This window comes from Budorcas taxicolor, chromosome 1, assembly GCF_023091745.1.
Source record: "Budorcas taxicolor isolate Tak-1 chromosome 1, Takin1.1, whole genome shotgun sequence".
Taxonomy (NCBI): Eukaryota; Metazoa; Chordata; class Mammalia; order Artiodactyla; family Bovidae; genus Budorcas; species Budorcas taxicolor.
Window position 1 is genome coordinate 177,833,551 of NC_068910.1, and position 17,983 is coordinate 177,851,533.

The 17,983-nt window shown below is 36.6% G+C and overlaps 1 non-coding gene across 1 annotated transcript; it reads right to left on the reverse strand.

The window, feature by feature from the left end:
• Window positions 1–13,252: 13,252 nt before the first annotated feature.
• On the reverse strand, window positions 13,253–13,325 carry TRNAW-CCA (transfer RNA tryptophan (anticodon CCA)). The gene has a single exon. It is a non-coding gene; the product is annotated as a tRNA-Trp (tRNA).
• Between the last annotated feature and the right edge of the window lie 4,658 nt (window positions 13,326–17,983).

The window sequence follows — 17,983 nt, forward strand, 5'->3', positions numbered from 1 at the left end:
TGTCGTATTTTAGATTCCACATATAAGTGATATCATATGGTATTTGTCTTTCTCTTTTTGACTTACTTCACTTAGTATGATAATCTCTAGGTACATCCATGTAGTAACAAATGACATTATTGTATCCTTTTTATGACTGAGTAATTTTCTACTGTATATATGTACCATATCTTCTTTATCCCCCTGGAGAAGGAAATGGCACCCCACTCCAGTTTTTTGCCTGGAAAATCCCATGGATGGAGGTGCCTGGGGGGCTACAGTCTATGGGGTCACAAAGACTCAGACATGACTGAGTGATTTTCACATATATATTTGTCTATAAGCCATTTGAGTTCATCTTGTGGCTCAGCTGGTAAAGAATCTGTCTGCAATGTGGGAGACCTGGGTTCGATCCTTGGGTTTGGAAGATCCTCTGGACAAGGGAAAGGCTACCCATTCCAGTATTCTGGCCTGGAGAATTCCATGGACTGTATAGTCCACGGGGTCACAAAAAGTTGGACACGAATGAGCAACTTTCACTTTCACTTCTTTATCCACTTATCTAAGGACATTTACGTTGTTTCCATATCTTGGCTATTGTGAATAGTGCTGCTGAATATGAGTATTATCCATGTGTATGCTAGAAGTGGGATTGCTGGATCATATTGAACTATTTTTATTATTTTTTTGGAAATTCCATACTCTTCTCCATGGTGGCTGCATCAATTATACTTCCACCAGTAGTGTAAGAAAGCTCTCTTTTCTTCACACCCTTTCCAGCACTGTTATTTATAGACTTTCTAATGTTAATCATTATGACTGGTGTAAGCTGGTACTTCACTGTATTTTTATTTTGTATTTTTCTAATAATTAGCAATGTTGAGCTTTTTGATGTACCTGTTGGCCATCTGTATGTTTTCGGAGAAATGTCTATTTAGGTCTTCTGCCCATTGTTTGACCGGATCTTGGTTTTCATTATTGAGCTGTATGAAAATTAAGCTCTTGTCAGTTGTATTATTTGCGAAATTTTCTCCCAGACTATAGGTTGTCTTTTCATTTTGTTTCTGGTTTCCTTTGCTGTGCAAACCTTGTAAGTTCGGTTAGCTTCCATTTTTTTATTTTTGCTTTTGTTCCTATTGCCTTGGTAGATTAATCTAAGAAAATGTTGGTACAATTTACATCAGAGAATATTCTACTTATGTTCTCTTCTAGGAGTTTTATGGTGCCATGTTTTATATTTAAGCCTTTAAACCACTTCGAGTTTAATTTTGTGTATGGTGTGAGGATGGGCTCTAACTTCATTTATTTTCATGTGACTGTCCAACATTCTCAACACCATTTGCTGAAGAGACTGTCTTTTTTTTCCATTGTATATTCTTGCCTCCTTTATCAAAGCTTGATGGTAGGTGTGTGGGTTTATTTCTGGGCTATCTATTTTGTTCCATTGATCCATATGTCTGTTTTGTGCCAATTTCACACTGTTTTGATTACTGTACCTTAATAGTATTTTCTGAAGTCTGGAAGGGTTATGCTTCCTGTGTTATTCTTTTTCCACAAGATTGCTTTAGCAATTTTTGGTCTTTTTGTAGTTCATATAAATTTTGGGATTAGAAAGTAATTTGATTTACATATAAGACTCCAAGATTGTCTGTACTTTAAAGGAACATATATGTTAATCCCAAAATGTTCCTAGTAGTGGTATTTCACACAGCCTGGCTAATTAAATCACCCAGTCCAGGCAGTGTGAGGGACTATATTTTGGTCAAGGGGCTAACCTACCTAGTGTCCTGCCTATATCTCTCTCTCCAGAGCTACCTCCCCTTTCATATCATTTCTTCTTTCCTTTAAAATAGTAAATTATGGAATTTGTCTACATAGGCCATTTATCTGGAAGGTAAACATCTGGGAAATAGAATGAAATTTTCAAATATTTTAAAATTTATTCATCATTGTCATGTTTTAAAATCCATGCAAGAATAATTTTCTATTTGCTCTTAGGCATCAGTGCATTAGTACCAGGTAATGGTGTTATCCAGGAGGCTGAGAATCTGGGGCAGGAGGCAGTGAGTGGGTGCTGAACCACAGCGGGAGCTATTGTTGCCAGACATGGGTGTGATCAAGTAGATTATCGTGGGGAGACCAAAGATACTCTCAGAGGCCATTTTATGAAATAAAAATGATTTGTCACTGAGCAGGAAGGTATCCAAGTTATAGAAGCCAAGGGAAAAATTTGCTAAGCAAAGATGAGGACGATCATATGGCTGGGTCTTTCCAAGTACTGCTACGTCATTTTTTCCATAGTCTTGTGTGTGTGCTGCGTCCATATACACGTAGTTAGTGAGTCTGACACACTGCGTATGCACATCAACACAAACTTCCCCTAAAGTACACATTACATAGAGCTTCAGTGATTGTGAGATTTTTTTGTTAGTGCCACTTTTTTTAGGAGGTAAATATTCACTTTGAATTCTGATTTTTGTTGCAAAAATAAGTAAAATGCACTTGCTAAGGTTTTGTGAGTAACCACTTAGTTTCATTTTTTTCTTTTTTTCTAGAGATGAACCTGGGATAATTTCAAATGAAGCAAAACTATTCAAGAATCAACTCCTAATCCACTAGTGTTCTCCCACTCTACCTATATGCATCAATACAGGTAAAAATGGCAAGAGGCCAGAAGACCAAAAGAAAGGGTTTGAATTTCTGCATAAAAGAGGAGGGACAAAGAAAGAAACAGTTCTGGACCAGGGCTTAAAGAGAAAATTTTTTTTTTTTTTCATTTTGTTTTGTTTTTCCCTTCCCTTTGTTTTGGCAAATGAGAGGCTCCAATGGGCATGGAATTTGAGAGGACTAGGAAGGAGGAAGGAATTAGGACATGTCAACAGCAAAGTTGGCCAAGCCCTCAGAAATGGAGCCCCTTTGCTGTCTTTACAGAGATTTAACTAAGAATGGAATTTGCAAGTCTGGACGTATATCTTTGTTAGATGCTACTCTGGGGCTAAATCTCATGGGTTACAACCAGAAAGGGTTAGACTCCATTTGTTCTTCAATCAAATACATGAAATAATTGTATTACATAAAAAAGTGAAGACAAATGCATTTAATACTCATTTTTATACCTTATATCCCTTAGTACACCTCTAAAGCTCTGAAATTTTTCATTCCCCTCCACCAATACTGAGCTTTTGTTTAAAATTTAAAAATGTGAATCCAGAGTAATGTATATTCTCTGAACATTCCTGAAAACAATCTTTCATTATAAAAGTAATATAATCAATTTATAGAAAATTTGGGGGAAAAAAAGAAAAATACCACCTACAATAGTACTATCATGATGTAAACTGCCACAAATGAATATGATACTATTTTGTCTATTTTATCTCTTATTTTTTGCTTAATAAAAATCCTATTAATTATTATATTAAATACTTTACCTTAGACAAAGCATTCAGGTTCACCTTACAGAGTCACACAATGAGTCTCAGGAATTTGGGATCTAAGGAGGATGATTGTTAACAGCTATTTTATCCATGTGGGCTATGCTGTGCTAACTGACTTCAGTCACATCCAACTCTGTGGGACCCTATGGACTGTAGCCTGCCAGGCTTCTCTGTCCCTGGGGATTCTCCAGGCAAGAATGCTGGAATGGGTTGCCATGCCCTCCTCCAGAGGATCTTCCCAACTCAGGGACTGAACCCAAGTCCCTTATGTCTCCTGCATTGGCAGGCGGGTTCTTTACCACTAGTGCCACCTGCGAAGCCCACTACTTTATACACGTCAGGAGTTTATATGCCCGAATCAGGTTGTTCAATAGGTTCATGTTAAGGTCTGTTAAATTCTGAAAGTCCTGGGACAAAGTCTACATTTATCCTTAGAAAACAATGGTAATCCTGATAATGTCAAAAAAATAAAATTTCTTAATGAGATATCATTATAATGCCCATATTTTTCATATACCTAACATTATGAGACTGTATACTTGCCTCTTACATTCTTGTCCGGATACTAAGATCATGTGCCAAACCATCTTGTCCGGATGTTGCTACATCATGATGTAGTCAAAGATACTGCAGTAGGTGCAGAGACACTTGTTTTACCCTTTGGGGGGTCCAATTTCCACATTTTGTAAGAATTAGATGATCTCTAGGGTTCTGTCCTATTTCAGCAATATAGGCTGTAGAGTTGAGAACTTGAAGAGTTTCTCTGGTTTCTGCTGCTACTGCTAAGTCACTTCAGTCGTGTCCGACTCTGTGTGACCCCATAGACGGCAGCCCACCAGGCTCCCCTGCCCCTGGGATTCTCCAGGCAAGAACACTGGAGTGGGTTGCCATTTCCTTCTCCAATGCAAGAAAGTGAAAAGTGAAAGTGAAGTCGCTCAGTCGTGTCCGACCCTCAGCGACCCCATGGACTGCAGCCTACCAGCCTCCTCCATTTTGGTTTAGTACAGGACTATTTTTAGACAGAAATGTCTTTTGTGTTCTCAAGACATATGAGACTAGTCTTCTAACATTTTCCCCTTAAATATCTGTTAAAGAAATTTTGAAAAAATATACATTCTCTTGCCCATCTAAATGTACATTTAAAATTTCTCAACATAATTATAAACAAAGGATACAATTTCCAGTATAATGTAAATATTGCCTTTTTCAAATAAAGCTATTTAAAAAGCACTCTGTATAACTTAAAACCATACCAGTGTGCTGCTAACCATAATCCATTAAAAAAAATCACTGAATAAAACCTTTCAAACTAGAAATTCCACTTTTAGTTTGCTTTGTGCTTATGTTTCCATTCCACTCCGCCCACAGAATTTCATCCAAATGTAATATATTGTATGCTTAAAAATCTTTTATTAATCATCAGATTACTCTGTAATAAAGTTAAGTGTACCAATTTGGAAATACGTTTTTAAAGATTTGTGTCCATGAGGGTCTAACTTGATTCTTTGAAGTGAGTTTTTGTTACAGTTGTGTGTGCATGCTAAGTTGCTTTAGTCATGTCCAACTCTTTGCATCCCCATGGACTGTAGCCCGCCAGGCTCCTCTGTCCATAAGATTCTTCAGGAAAGAATCCTGGAGTGGGTTGCCATGTCCTCCTCTAGGGGATTGTTCTGACCCAGGGATTGAACCCGTACCTCCTTTGGATCCTGTATTCCAGGTAGATTCTTTACTGCTGAGCCACAACAGAAGCTCTTGTTACAATTATTAGTACACAATTTAACTAAGCAGCAGAAATATATATTATAGAAGTTGATACATAATTATTAAGGAAACATATTTCTTAGGAAGTATATGCGCGCATGCTAAGTTGCTTCAGTCATGTCCAACTCTTTGCATCCCCATGGACTGTAGCCCGCCAGGCTCCTCTGTCCATGGAATTTTCCAGGCAAGAATACTGGAGCCAGCTGCCATCTCCTCCTTCAAGAGATCTTCCTGACGCAGGGATCAAACCCACGTTTCCTCTGTCTCCTGCATTGGCAGACAGATTCTTTACTGCTGAGCCACTGGGGTAGCCCTTTTAGGGAGATAGATAGACTTTTTTTTTTACAAATAATCCTATGTAGACATAGACAAATAATCCTATGTAGATGTTGCTGTGAAGGCACTTGTGAAAATGATTAACATTTATAATCATCTGACTTTAACATAATGGGTCTCATCCAATCAGCTGCAGGCTTTAAGAGCAAAGACTGAAGTTTCCTAAAGAAGCAGTTCTGCTTTAAGATTGCAGCATAGAAATTCTGCCCAAATTTTCAGCATGCTGGTCTGCCCTGCAGATTTTAGGCTCAGTTGCTAAAGTTAGATACCATGCTGCCCAAGCAGAATAAATCTAGTCAAGATACTCTGTAACTCTTTCCTTAAGAAAGAGACATATCCATCTCCATAATTATTTTTGACTTCTTAAGCTTAAGGTGACAGTGTAGCCAGGTTATGAAAATATGTGGAAAGACCATTTTTTTCTGGCATCTGCCTAAATGCTATAATATAAAATATGTATCTCCTGCTGGTTCTGTTTCTCTGGAGAACCCTGACAATCTTAAAAATATGTTTAATGATCTTTCATATGACATCTGATTTAGGTCCTTTTTAAATTTTTTAAGACAAGGAACTGAATACTCCCTGATTAAAAAAAAGAAAAAGACTTCTTACTTTCTTAACTTTCTCAACAGCTACACCAATATGTCAGACTAGTGTCTTTGGTGCTCCAGAGGCTTTTATATATCTAAAGCAATGCTCTTTCTCCTGTGAAGCAGAAGGACAATCATGAAAGAGAACTACTTAAGTAGACTTATTTTTGTAAAACAATCTTTGTCTCAATACTCCATGGAAAATCTATGGTAGCCTCAGGATTACTATATTCTAGTTGGAAAACAGCTGATGTCAACCATTTTGCTACCTACCTAAGTATCATTTTTGCTACCTGGGATTTCTTTGGAAGGAATGATGCTAAAGCTGAAACTCCAGTACTTTGGCCACCTCATGCGAAGAGTTGACTAATTGGAAAAGACTCTGATGCTGGGAGGGATTGGGGGCAGGAGGAGAAGGGGATGACCAAGGATGAGATGGCTGGATGGCATCACGGACTCGTTGGACATGAGTCTGAGTGAACTCCGGGAGATGGTGATGAACAGGGAGGCCTGGCATGTTGTGATTCATAGGGTCTCAAAGACTTGGACACGACTGAGCGACTGAACTGAACTGAACTGAAGTATCATTTTAGTTGCTACCTAAGTGTCATTCTTAAATATGTCTTCTATTATATATTTGTGAACAGCATTTCGGCTGTGGTAGAAATAAAACATACTAAGAATGACTAAGCTTAGAAATAAGAAAAAATCCAATGACGATCATTTATTTGGAAGTAATGATATTTTAGTAATATTAATGATGCTATTGATATTCAGTTAAATGTATTTCAACACAAGAGTACTTTGACCAAATTTCTTCTGGTACATTTGTACTTAATAATAAATTTTTACACATTTCTAGTTAAATATATCAAACTCAACTGAGTAATTGATGTTCATTATTTATTTTACTACTAAGAGCACACATTTAAGTTATGCTTTGGAATTACTGTTTACTACAATATACCTAAAACTCTCTTTTAAGTCATTCATCAGGAAAAGGGATATAAACATTTTATGGCATCTAACCCAAAAATTTTTGAGGCAATAGCCCATGGTTTCCCCCCAGACTTAACATAAAGTAGGGGCTTCATAAACATTAGATGATTAAATGAAAGTACAAAAGTCCTAGATTCTTCAGTATTAAGAGCTCAACATTATGGCTGTATCTGAAAGTAAGAAATCACTTTTATAGATTGACATGAAAGATGTTAGAACATTATAATAAACTGTCTTTTTAAAAAGGGAGAACAGGGGCTTCCCTGGTGGCTCAGTGGTAAAGAATCCACCTGCCAGTGTAGGAGACATGGGTTCGATCCCTGATCCAGGAGGATCCCACACGCTGCAGAACAACTAAGCCCTTGCACCACAACTACTGAGTCTGTGCTCTAGGGCCTGAAAACGGCAACTACTGAGTCCATGTGTTGCAACTACTGAAGCTTGCATGCCCTAGAGCCTGTGCCTGGCAACAAGAGAAGCCACCACAATGAGAAGCCAGCACCCCACACTGGAGAGCAAGCCCCTACTTGCCACAACTAGAGAAAGCCCATGCAGCAGCAAGGACCCAACACAGTCAAAAATAAATAAAGTTTTTTAAATAAAAAAAATACAAAGGGCCAACAGATAGCAAAAGCTTGACACTTATTACCTGTAAGCTATTTCATTTCCCTTAGATAATTAATGTACCAGTACTGTGGAGTAATCTTACTAGTGAAATGTAATCTTAATTAATTTCATAAAATATCTAAAAATTCTTAAGTGGATTAATCTGTGTAAGTGTTAGTTACCATTACTGTGGTTATCATCCACTAACTTGCTTTGTTCTTCTCATAGGTGGAATGCCATCCTACTTATCAAACTTCTTGGCTGTGCTAGTTAAACTGGCAGTATTGATTAATGTTTGCCATATCATCTAAATTTCTTTCTTTTTGAAAATTCTTTATTTAAAAACTGGTATAATTAATAAAATTGAATAGAACAAATTTACCAATGTTTAGAAAATGATGTCTTGTTCCAAAAATTTGAATAGCAATTAGATGATAGAATAACTTAAGGAAAAACCAAGTTTCATGCCCTCTAGTTTCCCAATTAAAAGGAGCCCATTTCTAGGCTGGGAGAAGATGCTGGTAAGATCATTCCTCCTATTTGAAAATCATACAAAGCTTTTCAGAGTCACACAGACTGGGAGTACAGCTGAATGACATCCCTTCACATCTATAAAAGCTGTTGTCTGCTTTAAAAGGAAAAGCTCTCAGCATGACTTAAAAGTTGCATTTCTGAAATACAGCTTGAAGCTCTTCTCAGGACTGAACAGAGCCGTGAAGGTAATGATTATTATCTACTTCATATTAAAAAAAAAAAACCACTGACTCAAAGATCTGTTTATTGTCTTTAGGCTCTGCTTTAAGGAGCCCGATAAAATATTTCTTTAACCACGATGAGGTACCACTTCACACCAGTCAGAATGGCTGCGATCCAAAAATCTGCAAGCAATAAATGCTGGAGAGGGTGTGGAGAAAAGGGAACCCTCCTACACTGTTGGTGGGAATGCAAACTAGTACAGCCACTATGGAGAACAGGGTGGAGATTCCTTAAAAAATTGCAAATAGAACTGCCTTATGACCCAGCAATCCCACTGCTGGGCATACACACCGAGGAAACCAGAATTGAAAGAGACACATGTACCCCAATGTTCATCGCAGCACTGTTTATAATAGCCAGGACATGGAAACAACCTAGATGTCCCTCAGCAGATGAATGGATAAGAAAGCTGTGGTACATATACACAATGGAGTATTACTCAGCCGTTAAAAAGAATTCATTTGAATCAGTTCTGATGAGATGGATGAAACTGGAGCCGATTATACAGAGTGAAGTAAGCCAGAAAGAAAAACACCAACTAACTAACTATACTAACACATATATATGGAATTTAGAAAGATGGCAATGACGACCCTGTATGCAAGACAGGAAAAAAGACGCAGCTGTGTATAACGGACTTTTGGACTCAGAGGGAGAGGGAGAGGGTGGGATGATTTGGGAGAATGGCATTCTATCATGTATACTATCATGTAAGAATTGAATCGCTAGTCTATGTCTGACGCAGGATACAGCATGCTTGGGGCTGGTGCATGGGGATGACCCACAGAGATGTTATGGGGAGGGAGGTGGGAGGGGGGTTCATGTTTGGGAACACATGTAAGAATTAAAGATTTTAAAATTTAAAAAAAAAAAATCAAAAAAAAAAAAAGATCTGCTTTTATTCTTTAGAGTTACCTATGACTATAGCATTGATTTTTCTCTTGTGCTATTATATTCAACCATCTCCAGATGAGGTCTGATAGTATAAAAAGATGATACTTGTGCTATAAAGTTTTTACCTAGGTAAAAATATAATGAGTAGATTACAAAAGGTTACATTTACCATAAATCACACCCTGAACTACATATTTAGATTAGCAAGATACAGATAGGACTATCAATTCAATTTTGATGGTACAAGAGTATCCCCCACTATACTCCCAACACACACACAACTGGTGTGCTGGAACTGGTTTGCACTGGCTTTTGAGAGCAGATTGTGAAAATTTCAGGACTGATGTAGGCAGCTTGATATCTGTCATGAGGGGAGTATGAAAACCAGCAAATATTATAAATCAGCATTTTTCTTTTCCAGAGAAGCCAGCTCTTAAACATTAACCAGCATATCTATGTACACACACATACACACACAGAGTGAAGTTCGTATGGTTTGGGGTTAAAAAAAATCAATGATTCATATCCAATTGTCTATTTCTCTCTAAAATTATGAATCAAATATTCTTGGAAGGTAAAGGTTGTACAAAAGATGAATGTCTTACAGAAAATTTATAAATTGGTTTTAGAACATACAGTTGTATATTTTCTCTTCAACTGAAAACATGTTCAGTGAAAATGAATAGCTGATTTATCAGCTTAAGAAGTAAGGTCTCTATTTACAACTAAGCCACTGTCTTTTTTAGGGGAAACTTCTTATAAGATTCTTCTGTTCTCAGACTCACTTCCCATTTAATCTGAGACAATGTTTCTTGGCAAAGCAAGAGAATTAAAAAGCTATTCTGCCAGTACAGAATTAGCCTCAAGGCACACTGTCCCCAATACTATTGCTTATATTGTTCCCAGTTACAAGGGCCTTCATTGTAACTAATGGAATACAGACACAGGGAAAGGAAAGAGTCAATATTGGTGGTGGTCTTATGAATTGCACACATTTGCTTCCTAGGCAGTTCTGTGCAGCAAGACTGGGTAATCTGTGAATTAGCTGACATTAGCATCTATTGTGCATAAATAGCCTTCCAAACGTAATACTGAAATTGCTCTCTTCTGCCCCAGAGTTCACATGTTAATAGTTATTGACTTTAGAGGCTTATGAGATTGATACGGAGACCAGTGAAATCCAAGATTCTCTCTAGGCTGCTTCTAAGAAAACTTCTGAGACTTAAGTTCACATTTCTATTCATTCACATTTTTGTTTTCATAATGACAGCTCCTAAGCAATAATTAGAGCTTTATTACAGTCTTGTATAATTTTATCTTTAATAAACCAGATTGCAATTATGACCAAAAAAACCATGTAATTATTGTGGAAATCAATTCTTCACTCATTATTGACAGGCACCTATAATTATATGATAATTTGGCTTCTTAACTTCAGTAAAGGGTTTTAAAATTTTATTTTTACATAATTTGAAATAAAATTTTGTAGCATGTAATTAAAATTTTAAATATCCCATTTGTTTTTGAACAGAATGTATGTTTTTGTTTGAGAGAACTCATGAAAGTTTTTTCACATGATAAGGTCTTGCCAATTTCTCAACTGATTTCTATACTTTGAAGACATACTTGGCTGTTTTTCCTTCTTGGTAAAATTATTTCTTTGATAAATTTGAAATAACTGTGACCTTCTTAAGTGTCTTAAAATCTACTTTAAAAATATTAAACACTAATATTAATACATGATATTTGTCTTTGTTAATATTCACCTGTTATAGATTTTTCATCAACTATCTTAAATCTTTTGTATTATTCTCCTTAAATGGGCCTTTTAGAAATCCTACAGAACTAGATTTAGAACTGAACTATATCTCAGAATTTCTGTCTTTTAAGAAGTAAATTTAAGCCACTTGAATTTAAAAAAAAATTACTGGTAAGTTTGGACTTATTTTTGCCATGTCATACTTTGTACTCCACTTAACCATGTTTTTTATTTTTTGGTGTTCCCTTTTCTATTTATTTTCAGGTTGGTCAATCATTCTGTTCTTATTCGTTTTTATTTGCATTCATAGTTTGAAAGTTCTAAATTTAGATATATTCTATTTTTAAGGGTTCTCTAAACTTTTGAAAATTTACTGATTTAAAGGCAAGAAATCACAAACATACAACTTGATTTTTTTAAAAGAATGTATCTTTAAGATAAGTTTTGGGTTTAAAAAAAATGAGAGAAAGGTACAGAGCTTTCCCTTATGCCCACTATTCTCACATAGGTACTCATCAGACTGGTACATTTATTGCCAAGGATGAACCTACATTGATACACCATAATTATCTAAAGTCCATACAACTGTAAGCTTCACTGTTGATGTACCTTCTATAATTTTGGACAAAAGTATAATGACATATATCCATCATTATAGTATCATACAAAGTATTTTCACTGCCCTAAACTCGTCTGTGCTTGGCCTGTTCACTCCCCCATCACCCTCTTTTTCCTAGCAACGTAACCACAGATCTTTTTGTTTCCATAGTTCTGCCTTTTGCAGAATGTCATGTAGTTGGAATTATACAGTATGTAGCCTCTTCAGACTGGCTTCTTTTGCTTAGTAATATGCATTTAAGATTCTTCTATTTCTTTTCTTGGCTTGATAGTTCATTTCTTTCTAGCACTGAATATTACATTATCTGGATGTACCACAGTTTATTTATCCATTCACCTACTGAAGTACAGCTTGACTGCTTCCGAGCTTTGGCAATTACAAATGAAGTTGCTATAAACATGCATGTGCAGGGTTTTGTGTGGACATAAATTTCCAACTCCTTTGGGTAAATAGGAAGTGTAATGGCTGAATCATATGGTAACAACGTGTTTAGTTTTGTAAGAAACCTCCAAACCGTCTTCCAACATAGTTGTGGTGCAAAGTTTTGGCCACTCTAATAGGTATATAGTGGTATCTCACTGTTATTGTTGTTGTTGTTGTTTAATTGTAATAAATCCTGGTGACATAGGATGACCACATAATTATTTGCTATCTGTTTATCTTCTTTGGAAACGGTGTCTATTAAGGTCTTTGGCTCATTTTAAAATTATATCATTTGTTTTCTTATTGTTGAATTTTAAGAGTTCTTTAACTTCATGATTTTTCATACCCAGATGAAGACCAGAGATCTTTAGTAGCATCCAGAGGTTCCCTGTACCTGCATGCATGCTAAGTCGCTTCAGGCATGTCCAGCTCTTTCTGACCCTATAGACTGTAGCTTGCCAGTCTCCTCTGTCCATGGGATTAACCAGGCAAGCTGGAGGGGGTTGCCATGTCCTTCTCCAGGGGATCTTCCCAACCCAGGAATCAAACCCAGGTCTCCCTCATTGCAGGCAGATTCTTTACTGTCTGAGCCCACCAGGGAAGTCCTGAGATTCCCTGTTGTTCAGTTGCTAAGTCATGTCCGACTCTTTGTGACCCTATGGACTGCAGCATGCCAGGGTTCCCTGTCCTTCACTCTGAGCCCCCTTCAGTTCTAATCCTCTTCCCCTGACTTCTACCATATAGACTTCTGAACTTTATACAAATGGAGTCATGCAGTATCTTTTTTTGTTGTTGCTGTTAACATGTTTGTGAGATTCTGTTACATGTAGTTTTAATTTGCTCATTCTCATTATTGGACAGTATCATTATATCACTATGCCAAAATCCTTTCTACTGTCAATGGACATTTGGATCATTTCTATTGTTTGGCAGTTATATATAATGCAGCCATGAATAGCATGTGAAAGTGAAGTTGCTCAGTCGTGTCTGATTCTTTGTGACCCTGTGGACTGTAGCCTACCAGGTTCCTCTGTCCATGGGATTCTCCAGGCAAGAATACTGGAGTGGGTTGCCATTTCCCTCTCCAGGGGATCTTCCTGACCCAGGGATCGAACCTGGGTCTCCCGCATTGGAGGCAGACGCTTTAACCTCTGAGCCACCAGGGAAGCCATGAATGGTATAGTAGTACAAAGTCTTTTGAGGTACATTGGCACCATTTCTGATATTGTATTTCTATAAAGAAAATTATGGAGTCATACAGCTTGTGTAAGTTTAGCTTTTATAGACAGGACCAGTTTCCCAAAGTGATTGCACTAATCTGAGCTTTCACCATGGTGTAGTTTTGTTCCATATTCTTGTCAACACTTGACATTGCATGTCTTTTTCATTTTAGCATATATACTTTAAAAATTTACCACATATTTAAATATGCTTTTAAAGTAACGCTGGGTTACTACTATCCATCCTCTTCATGGATCAGTGCCTTGTCACGGTGAAAGGGCTAGGGTAACTCAATGAAGCTATGAGCCATGCCATGCAGGGTCATGCAAGACAGATGGGTCATAGTGGAGAGTGCTGAGAAACTGTGATCCACTGGAGGAGAGAATGGCAAACCACCCCAGTATACGTGCTGTGAGAACCCCATGAACTGTACAAAAAGGCAAAAAGATACGACACCAAAAGATGAGGCCCCAGGTCAGAAAGTGATCAATATGTTTTGGGTAAGAGTGAAGGACAACTACTAACAGCTCCAGAGAGAATGAAGTGGGTGGGACCAAGCTGAAATGACACTCAGTTGTGGATCCATCCGGTAATGAAAGTAAAATTCAGTCCTGTAAAGAACAGTATTGTATAGGAACCTGGAATGTTAGGTCCATGAATCAAAGTAAATTGGACATGGTCAACCAGGAGACAGCAAGAATAAACACTGACATCTTAGGAATCAGTGAACTAATATGGATGGGAATGGAGAATTTAATTCAGATGACCATTATATCTACGACTGTGGAAAGTAGTAGAAGTAGATGTAAACGGCAGACTTATTGGTAAAAACTATGATGCTGGGAAAGATTGAAGGCAGAAGGAGAAGAGGGCAACAGAGAATGAGGAGGTTGGAAGGCATCATCAGTTTAACGGACACAAACTCGGGCAAACTCTAGGATATGGTGAAGGGCAGGGAAATCTGGCGTGCTGTAGTCCATGGGATTCCAGAGTTGGACATGATTTGGTGACTGAACAACAATAATCCTATCCAAAAAGCCTAAGTCTTTTTTTTCTTACTTCCTCTTTCTGTCCATACAGTGATCATCTGGGATTTTACTTACATATTTTCATTATTATTACTCTGTATAAACAATATTTAACATTTAACATTACTTCCTTTTATTTTATATCTGATTTTTTCTTAAGTAAATTCCTTAATCTTTCAGGGAGAGTTTATGAATATTATATTAACTGAGAATGTCTTTGCCTTTTCATGTAAATGATATGAAATTCTGGCTGCAAAATTATTTGTCTATGGAGAGTTTTGTAAAAGGGCACAAACTTTTAGTTATAAGATGAATAAGGTTGAAGATATAAATGTATGACATGGTGACTATAGCAGATAACACTGTATTATATAATTGAAACTTGATAAAAAAGGTAGACTATAAAAGTTCTCACACACACAAAAGGAATAAATATGTGAGATGATAGAGGTGTGAATTAGATGGAGGGGATATATTCACAATATATAGGATAACAAATCATCATGTTGTATATTTTAACTTATAATTTTGTCAATTATAACTCAATAAATTTGGAAAAAACCTATTTCTCTCTTAAACCACTGGAGATATTTTTTATGTTGCTATGTATTCATTTTTACCAGAGACGTTATATGTCATTTCAATTCTTTTCTCCTATCTGAAGGATTTTCAGAATTTTTTTTTGGTGTCCTGAAATTTCACCATGATGTGTCCAGGAAATGGTTCTTTTTCATGTATTCTACTCACTAAGCATTTTAAAATTTCCTACCTTTTAAAAATTCTGAAATTAAAACAAAAATTATAACTATTTCCCCTTTCTATTTTCTTTGGTCTCGCCATTTGTATTTTCAGTGAAATTTCTGAAAGCTTTAGATCCACTTCACTGGCCCTTTTATGCTGCCCTTTCAGTGAAATATTAAGCCTATGTTTCTGTGTGTGTTTTCTGCCTGTATATAACGAAACCCCATACATCCATCAATCTCAAAACTGTCAACATTTTCCACTTTGTTTGAATCTATTTCTACACATGTCCCATATACATACATACATATGGACACATATGGTTCATGTGTAGAGATAAAATATTATATAATATATTACAAGACATATCTTGTATTGCAACCTTGTATATGAAATTTATAGTTTTAAATAAGTAACAAAAGAAAGCAATAAGCAAGTAATTTAGGTAGAATTTATTTATTTTATAAATAAGTATTCTTTAGGGATTAAACTTGAGTTCAGCTAGTGTGATTTAGGGTGCTATTAATCACTCTAATTTAAAAAATTAAAGTATAACTAAGTATATTTGACACAGGTTTCCCAGGTGGCGCAGTGGTGAAAAATCCACCTGCCATTGCAGGAGACACAGTAGATGTGAGTTCAATCCCTGGGTCAGGAAGATCCCCTGGAGAAGGAAAGGGCAACCCGGTCCAGTATTTTTGCCTGGGAAATCCCATGGATGGAAGAGCCTGGTGGGCTACAGTCCATGGGGTCACAAAGTTGGACGAGACTTTGTGACTAAACAACAGCAACAACAAGATATAGCACTCCATTTATAAGTTCTTAAATATTTCTCATAGAGAAAGATTTTTCAATTTAGCCTCAGTACCATTATCATTCTTAAGAGAATTATAATCTAATTCCTTAATATCATTTAAAACCCATCTGGTAAACAATTTTCTCTGAGAACATATATCAATTGGGTTGTTCAAATAAGAGTAAGTTTACATAGCACATTTGGTTAATTTGTCTCAATAGTCCCCACTCATTAAAAAAAAATGCTACCTGTTAATTGAATGAATTAAGTTATTTGTTCTGTAGAACTTCTCATATTTTGGATTTTGTTGATTATATTTTGTGGTATCATTTAGCACTGTTTTCTGTCATCTGACTTTTCTGTAAACTAACAATTACTTGATGAGATTCAGATTCAGTTTTTGACACCTATGTATCAGGTTATATAGGTGATACTAGGTGTGTAATTGGAGAAGGCGATGGCACCCCACTCCAGTACTCTTGCCTGGAAAATCCCATGGATGGAGGAGCCTGGTAGGCTGCAGTCCATGGGGTCGCTGAGGGTCGGGCACGACTGAGCGACTTCACTTTCACTTTTCACTTTCTTGCATTGGAGAAGGAAACGGCAACCCACTCCAGTGTTCTTGCCTGGAGAATCCCAGGGACGGGGGAGCCTGGTGGGCTGCCATCTATGGGGTCGCACAGAGTCGGGCACGACTGAAGCAACTTAGCAGCAACAGCAGCAGCAGCAGCAGGTGTGTGATACAAAAATAGCTCATTCTTAGTGATGCTAAATCATTCACTGGATTCAGGTATTGTCTACTTGATTCAGCCATTAGAAAGATCCTTATCAACCTTTATCTAGTATTTTTTGCAACCATTAATAACCTTGTACTAACCATTATTAGCCCCAGAAAATGTTGATTTTTCTAGTAATAGAAATAATTATTCTACAAAGGAGAAGATTCCCTTATCAACTTCTTAATTACCCTGCAATAGTTTGTACAGAAAAGATAAGATAAATACTGATAATTTCACTTACTTTATAGTTTTCAAAATGAGATTTGCTGGCTCTAACAACCTCTCAAGATTGTTAGCCATAGAGATTTTGGAGTTTTGTTATGAACTCATGGATTTTTATATATATTATGTGTTTCTATCCATTATAGTTATGATTATTTTCTAATGTTCAAATTTCTGTTCTTTAGTCAGTGGGAGTCAAAATTGGCTTTGTATCTTGTTTGAAATGATACCAATAGTCCTTGACAGCTTCCTTGCTTTTTAGCACATTAAGATGTTTCAGACTTTTCCAGTACATTTTCTGCCAGGCTTCAACTGAGCATTCTTCAAAGAATCTTGGTCTTTTTCGGTGATAAAAGATATTTGAAGATCATAATCTGGTATTAGGCATATCCATTGCTATTGGGTTTTCACTGTCCTATGCCCTTTAAGCAGACAGAACTAAGAAATGTGTTATCTATTGATATCTTCAACTCAAAGATATTTTTTACTGGAATTTTAAAAAGAATATTACAGAGTTTTTAATTTCTTTTATTTTATCTTCTATTTCACTAGAATCTTGATTGTTAATGACAGCATAATTTTTATTCATTTTTCCTATTATATATTTAATCATTCTAAACTAGAAATATTATTAAAATAGTATGTTTTGTTGTTATTATGGAATAATTACATTTTATAGTGAATTGTCTCATTTTTTTCATGGATGTGGTAATATCTTGTATTTATCTCAGAATGTTATACTTCATTTATAGTTTTCTTTCTTTTGTTCTGTTGACTTTACTGCATCAGTTCAGTTCAGTTCAGTCACTCAGTCGTGTCTGACTCTTTGTGACCCCATGAATCACAGCAAGCCAGGCCTCCCTGTCCATCACCATCTCCCAGAGTTCACTCAAACTCACATCCATTGAGTCGGTGATGCCATCCAGCCATCTAATCCTCTGTTGTCCCCTTTTCCTCCTGCCCCCAATCCCTCCCAGCATCAGAGTCTTTTCCAATGAGTCAACTTTTCACATGAGGTGGCCAAAGTACTGGAGTTT